Raw genomic sequence first — 11,284 nt, 5'->3', positions numbered from 1 at the left:
TGTATGTAAAGAATAAGTTCAAATGAAGTAAACAAATTAGGAGAAAACCTATACGTTAAAAAACAGAAAACATTGATGAAGGAAATTAAAATTGATCCAAAGAAATGAAAAGATCTCTTATGTTAATGATGTGAAACAATGTGGTTGAAACAACCATACTTCCCAAATGAATCTACATTTAGTATGATTCATGTCAAAATACCCATGAGATTTTTCCATTAAATAGAAGAAATAATTTCAAAATTTATATGTAACCACAAAGATCTTCAGTTGCCAAAATAATCTTGAAAAAGAATTTAAATATAGTAGTGTAAAGTTCTCTGATGTTAAACAGTCCTACAAAGCTTTAGTAACTTAAACTACATGATACTCGCTCAAAAACTGACACCAATCAAAAGAAGAGAATAGAGTAACCAGATATATTCCCTCACACCTATGATCAATTAACCCATGAAAACGGAAGCAAGAGAATGAAATGAAGAAATGAGATTCTCCTCAATAAGTAGTGCTGGGCAGATTGAACAAGTGAAAGATAGATTAGAGTATTTCCTCACATTGTATACAATCAGTAAGCACAGAATTCCTTTCATTTATTAAGTTTACTTATATTCCTTGCACCTGTAATTTATAGATCTATGTTTAGAACTGTTGTTTCACTTATCAAATATATTCCTATTTTATTCTTTTTGGTATAAATTTACACACAATTGTTTTCCTAATTTCTCTTTCTGATAATGTTCTGTTCCTATATAAAAATGCAATTGATATTTGTTTATTGATTTTGTATTCTGCAAGTTTACTAAGTTTGTTCATTATTTCTAACAGTCACTGGAGGAGTGTATGGAGGTTTCTATCTATGTATATTTAAGTCATCTGTAAAAATTTTACTGCTTGTTTACCAGTTGAATGCCTTTTATATTTTTTCTTGACTAGGTATTCTTGCTAGAACTTCTAGTAGTGTAATTTAGGACTTGTGAAATTGAGGTACTTTTCTTATTACTGGACCAGAGGAAAAATTTCCTGTATGTTAATATTGAACTTGAAGATAGTCATGAGTTTTTAATATATGGCTTTTATTATGTCTTGTCATATTCTATCTAGAGCGAATTTGTTAAGAATTTTTTTAAAAGTTAAGATCAGATCTGTTAATAATTTTCCTACATATTTTGAGATTGTTATTTTCCAATTATTTGTTATTTAACAGATGGTATCACATTTATTGATTTGTGTATGTTAAATAAAATTTATGAATCAGGATTAAGTCCAACTTAACTATACTTTATAATACTTATAATATGCCATGAATTCAACTTGCTAATATTTACACAGAATGGAATATACAAATACTGAAGGAAAAATTTACATTGTAGATTGAGTGAATATTTATTTATTTCAAAATTTTATCTCTCATTTTGAATTTGGCTTATGTTTAATGAAATTTATGTCTAAATAAAGAATACAAATTTTGGTAGAGCTGGATTTACTACAGTTTAGTGATACAAAACCTAGCTTTTATTAACAATTAGTGTACAAAACACTTGCCTTAAAATGCCGCATTATGCTAACAATGCCAACTGTTTCAGGTCTGAGAAACATATTGCTTCCTATAATGCATTACCTGGTCTTTTCCACCGAAACCCACATATACTGTTATTTCTTTGTTTTTGATTGTTTGTTTTCCCCTTAATGAAGGCACTGTTTATTGAACCCAGGATCTTGTTTATAAGTGTATTTATCAACCTCATTTTGGAACACTTAACAGAAGCCCCAAGAGTATGGATTATAAAGATGACAAGAAAATTTATTCCTTCTAGGACTGAAAAACTTCTGAGTGAAAGAATGGCAAAAGGTGATAATTCATGAATTACAAACAAAATAAATATGTTATTTGTTTTACTTATAGCACTGAATTACAATTTAAAACAAAAATTACCCCCTTAGGGATTTCTCAAGTTTGATTGATTACTTTAATCTATTTTTATTTCATAAATATTTACCATTTATTAATAAACATACCAAATACACTGATAATTATTCTGCTCATGTTTTGAATATAGAGCTACTTATTGTAAAGTAAACAGATAAATAACTACTTCCATTTCCAAATAAAATTGTTTCACTTTAATTACAAATTATAATGTAATAGGTATAAATTTTCTGTACAGGCTTAACACAAATTTCACTTTAAATTCCATAACTTTAAAATTATTTTATATATTTTGTGCATTATTTATACTCTGTTCATAAATCTGTTATAAATTTGTGTACAAAAGTATGGAGATTGGTTTTATTTCATAGACCCAAAAAATTAAATTATTTAAAAAGATTTTGTGGGGATAATATTTGCAGATCACACTATAAAAATAAGTATCCTATATGTTTCATTTTAACTGGATGAATGAGAAATAAACACTGGCTTAATGTTACACTTGGGTTGCTAGGAGACCAGTCGTTTTGTGATGTCGCATCTTCTCAAGTTGAGAACCATTGTGATGGCCTAGCAGTTTATCTGTGCAGGCCTGCCAGAACAGCATTTGTAGCTGCAGTGCTCAAAAACATGCAGATTAGAAAAGTAGCAGTAGAAAAAGTTATTTGAGATGACACCTGTTTCTTCAGAAATTCAAGATGTGTCTCATAAAGACGGACCAACTGGTTCAGGAAACTCTGGTAGATCTCTATTGTGTGATCAAACAATATCTGGGGACTTGTCTTGAAGTCTATGTTTGAAGAAAATGCTTTTCAGACTTTGTCTGAAGAATCCTTGATAAAAAGACCATGTTACATACATTGTGTCTCAGAATCAGGTGAAGATAATGATTTTCGTTCTCTGACATTTCCAGGAAAACTCTGGAAAATGGCTGGGAGTGACCAATTTAAATCCATCTGGTGGGGTTATACTGGATCTTCCATAGTGATTGGTGAAGCTGTCTTTAAGAAGGAAGTGTTGGAACGATAGGCCCCTTTCAGATTATTTGAAACTGGAAGTATGAAAAGTTTACTTAGACAGCTTAACATTTATGGGTTTAGTAAATTGCGGCAGAATTTGCAAAAATCTTCTTGTCCAGCTGACTTTCTGGCAGAAGAGAAAGAAGTCTCTGTTTTAAGCAAGGAATTCAGTAATTGTAGTTATGACTTGGTAACGTATATATAAAATTTTATTTTGTATATCAAAATATGGTAATATAAATGTAAAGCAAGATTTTGAAATTCTATAAAACTACAAAGGCTGAAATTCTTTATTTTTTCTAAAAATTAAGACAGTGCCTTAACTATTCAAGATTATGCAAAACGTTCCTAGCAACTATGAATCTTAAAAGAAATCTAAATGAAGGTATTAAAGCTTTTTTTTAAAAAGTTGCTTTCACCGTTGCTGCAAATGCTAACTTCTTAAATTTGATGACTATTCTATTTAAATGTGTATATTCCAAATATGGAATTTCAAAATATAGTCAGCATTGTACACATTTTTATGATAATATCATTGCATAGTAAACGTGAAATCTGAGATTTTTATAGGTTAGGCTTAATATAGTCTTGTGTTTTGTTTTAAAATATTACTAAAATTTTTCTCCTTTGGTTTTAGCTACAGTTCTGCCATAATCGAAATCTTAAACGAGGTTGTCCCCAGGTTTTAGTGAGAATAAAAAGAAGAGTTGTGAATAAAAATGGCTCTCTGGTATTTTCATTGGCTTAAGATTTCAAAAAGAAGCACTTTAAAGCAGAGGGTAATGTGCATAACCATAATTCTGGTTTTGTGGCTGACACTAGTGTAGAAAGTTCATTTTTACTTTCTGCAAATTTAAACATGCCTCTAATAAGAAAGCCGTCTACTAGCCACGTACTTGGTGATACAACTATCCTGATCAGAGGTGATTTTTCTCCTCCATCATCAATGTCATTTAGACCACCAGAACAATATTGCAGTGGATCAACGTGCTATTTTAAATCAGTTGACCACTGTCCACGGGCACTCTCAAAGCAGCTACAATGAAGCAAATGGCTGTGGTGTGAACTTCATTACAACTACAACTTCTAGTTCTCAGTAAAGCATCTTGTCTCCCATACAGAGCAATTATTTTGGACTAATGGTGGAGCCTTCTACTTTTCCAAAAAGATATCACAACATATCTGCCAATGAAGGTCTTTTCCTAAACTTCAACTGGGAGTACCCCACGGTTTCCAGTGCCAGTGATAGCTGATACATCAGCTACCTCTCTTTCAAGGCCAACTTATCAGCCAACCTCAGTTTATGAATGTCATGCTAATTACAACTGATCTAACAGATGACTACCAGATTATGCAGGATAACAAAGATTAATATTGATTTGGCATATGTCGACAAATATCTGCAATTTTCTTATTTGAACAACAAACATAGATGTGTACCTGTATTTTCCTTATTTTTTTTAAAATAGAGTAAAGAGTTATACTGGAGACTAAGATAACATTTAAAGAAAAAAAGAGATATTTGATTGATATGATCATTTGATGGAACAATATGGGTATAATTTTAAATAATTTCTTGGAAGGAAGAATAGAAAATGGAAGAATTTGGAAAAAGAATATAACATGGAGAGAGGTAAAAGTACTAAGTGATTTCTGGTTCATCCTGGAAAGTATTAAAAGTGTTAAGTCAGGGTAGTTTGGAACGGATGATAAATGCAGGAACCGGCCCAGGGATCATGGTCTCTTTTATGTGATTCTTGGAATCATAAAGGTCACATGATGCAGTCTCGGATGGCACAATCAGAATGTGGTAGAATTTAAGAAGTAATTTTATCTATGGTCTTCTTTGTGCTGTTCTCAAAGCATTCCAATTGATGCTTTTTTTCCTGTCCTGAAGAATCTATACTCTATTTTATAGTCAATAATTTATGTTGCTTTTATGTTCCAGCCAAAGGCAAGCTTACATCCTCAGGGTGGCAGTTAATGCTTTTCCAACTCTAAGCACACAAACTAAACATAATTTAGTCATTCCTTTATAGATCTGGCATCTGACTACCTTAGCATTTCTTTATGTTTCACTAGTTCTGGAGATACATCGATTGAAATACTTGTCAAGAGAGTTAGCTCCAAACTCACAACTTTTGCTCCAGCTAATCCTTGGAGTTAGGATGTACTCCTTTTACCTACTAAGATTTTCCCAGTCCCAGCACAAAAACCACCTCCTCCAGATGTTTTCTGTCTATCCCCCTTTCCTTGTCTAACTTGGATAATAACACAGTAAACAAAGCACATGCCACAGGATGAGTTTTAGTATTTAGTGAATGAAAAATACATGTTGAATTTAAGCAAAATCTACTTTCCTGAAACAACAAAACTCTCATAGTTTTCAAACTATTTCGTTATGGTCTATACACTTCACCAAAAACTAGCTGTTTTCATAGCACAAGGACTATTCATTCAAGACAGTAAGTTGAGGTAGGTACAAGAGGTAAAGTATTATTTTCCTTTTAATTCATGCCTCCAGAGGCCTAAAGCATTCCATTCTCATTTGCTGGATTTTTTTCCTGTCTCTTCATCACCCACCCACACAAAAGCGCTGATTCTCTTCCCCTTACCAATAAGTATACTGCCTTCTAATTAATTTACTTCTTAGAATCAGAGCATTGTCCAGAAGAGACCGTGTCATTGCAAACATTTAATGCAGGAATATACACCCCACATAAATTGTGTCCTTTCTAACCTTCACACAGGAAGTACCTAAGTGGTACTAGACCCTTGGTTGGGGTGGTCGCATTCAGTAACCAAATTGCAATCTAAAATGTGTGGACTAGAACAAGGTGAGGGTGGTAGAATTAAAAATTTGTCCAACTGCAAGAATACCAAATGTATACAGATTTTAGGAAATATAAAATATTCATGGAAGACTTTGATTATTTCCCATTAATTTAAAATAAAAGGTGAAGCATTTTCAGAATGTGAAATACCCTGAAATGCTGGAAAATTGTTGGCAAGGTCAGGGAGCCTAAGGCTTCTGCTCACAATCATGCAGAAAGTGTCAGCTGATAAGACTGGAATGGCAACATTGAGTCCTGAAAATGTGTCACCATATGTGAATAAGCCTTTGATAATCTGGAGAATGGGCAAATGAGCCAGGGTAAGCTCTAGCAACATCTCACCAATATGACATCTACCAAGAGAAGAAAAGAGCCCATTTGCAGCAGGAGATCTGTGTCTGGACAGCAGCGGTTTCTCCTGAAATGAAACATCAAGCTTTTAAGTTTGTCAGCTGAACTATGATGGTGATTATTTTGTTGCTTACATTAGCAGTCTGGGGTTCAGATTGTCTGGTTCAGCAGGTAGTTTCCAGCTCTATTATCACACAGTGGGTCTTAATGTTATCATCATGACAAGTTTCTATACTGGTAAGTCAAAAGCTACACTTTAATTTCAAAATTAGAAATCCTAAAGAAGAATATTGTTTGTCCATCTGTAGTTTTCTACCTGGGAAAATCTAGACTATTGGCAAAAGTACAAAAGTTGACTGGTGTTTGAAAACTATACTCTGATCTCTGCCCACTGAATTCTTCATAGTAAATACTACAAATATTTGTACCACTGTGTGTGTGTGTGATGATGGATTGTTAAGCTGTAACTAAGTTTGTCTTAGTTGAGTCATCAGTGAATTATTCCTCTGCATCTGGCAGAATCTCTGTGAATTAAGAATTTCATTGATCCACCAGGTTTTCTCCTGATCAGAGAGAGGTAGATTATCTTTCTCCCAGTATACTATTTGTTACATGTTTATTGAATCCCAAGCTAATGCTAGGGCCAAGCCACTGAACCCTTGAAATGGACAGAGGCATATACAAACTCCAGTCCCCAGAGCCCAGCACAGGACTGTGTCCCCCTTTTAATTTAAGCTTATATCAAATTTTTTTTTAATTCTCATTGTTGACACAACTTATTTTGTCTTTGAACACCCCTTGAATAATTTATAGAGACTGAACCGCTGATTTATTCCCTTTAAGCTACAAATTGCAATAACCTTTCTTTCCTTGGACTACCTGGATTAGAGTGAGTGTAGTCATCATTTTGAAAGCAGTCCTCAGTACTGAAAATGCAGAACCTTTACATTCTTTGCCCAGCGCTTGAGCGATAATGTATGTTGTGGATCTCAGTTATTATCCTCACATCCCATAATGCAACCATGAGAAAACAGCACATTGTTATCCAAAATCAAGTTTTTGTCAGTATTGCATTCCCATTGAAAAACAGTTAAGAATTGTAGGAGTTCTGAGATTTTAACATTCTGAGATTTTTAGCAACCTAGCATGTTCATTTCTTACAGATGCTCTTGTGGAAATGAGACTTTCGGTCTGAGACAGTGAACTTTATCACTCACAGTAAGAGCAGTCAGTTTTAAATTTGTATCCATTCCCTAATCTCAGATGAATACACGAAATGAAATGTTGTTGCCTACAAAAGCAGTGGGCTGTTAACATGAAGAACGTTTAAGGCATGGCAAAACACTAATTTTATTGGTATCCTTATGTATAATTTATTAGAATCACTTATTTATTAGTATCTTTACCTAGGATAAGTATATCATTACTAAAGTTTACTTGATGCAAAAAGAATCATGAGAAATGACATGGGAAAAAGTGACAATTGACTTTCCTTTTTTTCTTCCACTTTTATTGAGATATAAATTGCTTAAAACATTGTGTAAGTTTAGGTGCACAGGATAGTGATTTGATTTACAAGTATCATGAAATAAATATCATAGCAACTTTAGGGAGAATTCATTATCTCATATAGATAAAATTGTAAAGTAATACAATGTGTCTTTTGGTTGTGATGAGAAACATTATGGTCTACTCTCTTAACAACATTGATATAGAACATAAAGCAGTATTAATTTTAATTTTCATGTTATTACGGCGCATCCCTAGAACACGATTATTTTACGGCTGGATGTTTATAGCTTTTGAGTACATTAATCAAATCCTCCTTTCCCAAACCCTGCCTCTGTTAAATACAAATCTAATTTTTTTCTATGTGTATGTTTGTTTGTTTTTGAAGTGTATTTTAATCTAAAACACTGTGTTAGTTTCTCTTACACAACATACTCTTTGCTGTTTTTAATATAATTCAAACAGATCACCAGAATATATCTAGATATGTTATGTTGCTATTTAAAATATTCAATAGTTATTGGCTATTTCCCATATAGTACATTTCTTGTCCCTGACTCATTTAATTTGCAACTGGAATATTTTCTTTCTTAATTTCCTCAAATTTTCTTTTCCACACCCCATTTCCCTCCTTCTTGTGAACAACCTCTTTCTTTCTATATCTATAATTCCTTTTCTGTGTTGTTATGTTCATTTGTTATAAATTCCAAATATGAGTAAAATCATTCACCATTTGTCATTCAATTTCTGACTTAATTCACTTAGCATATTATCCTCTTGGTCAACCCATTTGTTGCAAATGGCAAGAACTTATTTTTACAGCTGAGTAATAACCCATTGTATTTTTATGTGTGTGTGCATATATATATATATATATATATATATATATATATATATGTGTGTGTGTGTATATATATATATAAATTAATCTGTACTTAAGATGGGTAGATATATATAGTATAAACACACATCTTCTTTATCCATCATCTATTGATGAGCAATTAATTTGCTTCTATATCCTGTCTATTGAGGATAATGCTGCAGTGAATAAAGGGTTGAATTTATCTTTTCTAATTCGTGTTTTATTTTCTTGGAATAAGTATCCTGATATGTATATTTTGGATTATATTTCATTATTACTTTTTATTTAAAGCTCCATGTTGTTTTCCACAGTGGCATCACATATTTACATTCACACCAGCAGTGTATCAGGGTTGTTTCTCTTACATCCTAACCAAAAGTTAAGTTTGTTATCTTTTTGATAATAGTCATTCTGCCAGGAGCAACATAAAATCTCACTGTGTTTTGGACTTGCATTTTTCTGATGTTTAGTGATGTTGAGTAGTTTCATGTGCCCGGTGGTTACCTTTCGCCCACTGTATATTCATTTTTTGTAATGGGCTTAATGACCATAATTGTCTGATTTCATTTTCAGGCATTCTGTTGTGTTCCATTATTCTGTATGTTCTGTGCCACTACCATATTCGTTTTAATACTGCAGCTTTGTATTATAGTTTAAAATCAGGGACAGTGATACATCTTCTTTGTTTTTGTTAAAGTTGTTTCTCTTTTTAGTTTGTTTCTTTTCTTTCCTTTTTTTTTAAGTGATTTCATCTCTTTTGGGTTTACATGTAAATTTTAGAATTATTTTTTGTAAGTTTCTGAAAATGCCCTTGGTATTTTGATAGGCACTGAATTTAATTTGTGTATTTCCATGGCTTATTCTGTCATTTAAACAATATTATTTCCTCATCTACGAACAAAGTATATTCTTTCATCTGTTTGCATTATCTTCAATTTCTGTTATAAATATTTTATAGATTTCTGAGTACAGGTCTTTTACCTCCTTGGTTGGATACATTTCTTGATTTTTTTTTTTGTAATGCAGTTGTAAATGTGATAGTTCCCTCACTTTCTCTATCTGTTAGCTTGTTGTTAGTGTGTAGAAATGCAAGATTTCTGTATGTTAAATTTACATACGGAAAGTTTACCAAATGCAATGATAAGCCCTAGTTGTTTTGTGGCATCTTCTTTAAGATTTCTGTTTAAAGTATGTAATCTGCAAACAGACACTTTTGCTCCTATTCCTAATTAGCTATATTTTATTTACTTTTATTTTGGATAGCTATGGCTAGAATTTCCATACTATACTGAATTAAAGTGGTAAGAGTGTGCATTCTTGTCTTCTTCCTGCTTTTATTGGAGATGCTTTCAGCTTTTAATCAGTGAGTGTCATGTTAGCGGAGTTCTTGTCATATATGACCTTAACTGTGTTGAGGTGTGTTTCCTCATGTCCACTTTGAGGAGGAATATATTCATAAATAGATACTGAATTTGTCAAAACATTTTATGACTCTATTTAGGTGACCATATAATTTTTATTCTTCAGGTTGTTTGTGTGGTATATCATACTCATTAATTTGTGGGTATTGAATCACTTTGCATCCCTGAAATAAATGGACTTAATCATAATGCATAATCCTCTTAATGTATTGTTTGATTTGCTAACAATTTAGTGGTGTTTTTGCATCTATGCTTACTAGTAGTATGTAACCTGTAATTTTTGGAGATATTTGTTCCAGTTCTAGCAGAAGTGTGATACAGAAATGTGGGATAGAAAGCCTCCCATCCTCTCGAAATTTTTGGAATACGCTGAGAAGTATAGTTAATAGCTCTTCTCTAAATGTTTGTCAGAAATCATCTGTGAAGCTGTCTAGGCCTGGAATTTTGTTTCTACAGAGATTTTTTTAAATACTTATTCAATTTCATTAGTGATAAACTGTTCATGTTTTCTTTCTCATTCCATTCTGGAGATTAAGTCTTTCTAAGAAATGGTCCGTTTATTCTAGGGTTTCCATTTTATTGGCATATAATATGTTGTATCATCATATGATGTTTTCTATTTCTTTGATATAAGTTGTAATTTCTCATTAATTTCTGAGCTTATTAATCTGTAACTCTCTTTTATGCTCATGTGTCTGGTTAAAGTTTATCAACATTATTTATGTTTCAAAAGCCATTATTTAGATTGATTAAATGTTTATATTTTTAATCATTATTTTATTTAATTATATTCTGTCCTTTCAGCTGACTTTCCTTCTACTAACAAGTTTCTTTTTATTATATTGATATGTCTTTTGGTGGTAAGAATATGTTATAAGAGAGAGATGTTTCTTATTTATATAAGTGGGATTATTTTGCTATAAACATCCCTATTAATACTGTTTTTTTTATACCCCATGGATTTTGTTTTTGCTGTCATTTATCTTTATATATTTTTTATTTGATTTCTACAACAATCCAGTTGTTGTTAATAATGTTTGTTTTACCCTCCACACTTTAGTATTTTTCTCAGGTTTTTTCTTTTTATAAATTTCTATTTTCACAGAATCCATAAGTTTCTTCACAAAGCAAGGAGAAAAATAATAAAATTTGAACATATATCTGAAAGTCCCAAATTTTCTAAAATTATTTTGAAAAATGAATGAAGCTGTAGGTATTACCCTCCCTGAGTTTAGAACATACTACAAAGTTACAGTAATCAATTCATCAAAATATGGCACTTATAGAAACACAGAGATCAATGGAACAAAATAAAGAGTCTGAAAATAAACCCACACACTATGATCAGTTAGTCTATAATG

General features: G+C 32.0%; 1 long non-coding RNA gene across 1 annotated transcript; it reads left to right on the top strand.

Annotated features, from left to right (window-relative positions):
* The first annotated feature begins 2,704 nt into the window (after window positions 1–2,704).
* Window positions 2,705–3,666, top strand: LOC140692590 (uncharacterized). Its single transcript, XR_012068156.1, has 2 exons — window positions 2,705–2,804; window positions 3,584–3,666. It is a non-coding gene; the product is annotated as an uncharacterized lncRNA (long non-coding RNA).
* The last annotated feature ends 7,618 nt before the right edge of the window (window positions 3,667–11,284 follow it).

Source organism: Vicugna pacos, unplaced genomic scaffold (assembly GCF_048564905.1).
Source record: "Vicugna pacos unplaced genomic scaffold, VicPac4 scaffold_13, whole genome shotgun sequence".
Lineage (NCBI taxonomy): Eukaryota > Metazoa > Chordata > Mammalia > Artiodactyla > Camelidae > Vicugna > Vicugna pacos.
The sequence above is the reverse complement of the archived record's forward strand: the minus strand, read 5'-3'. Positions and strand labels throughout refer to the sequence as shown.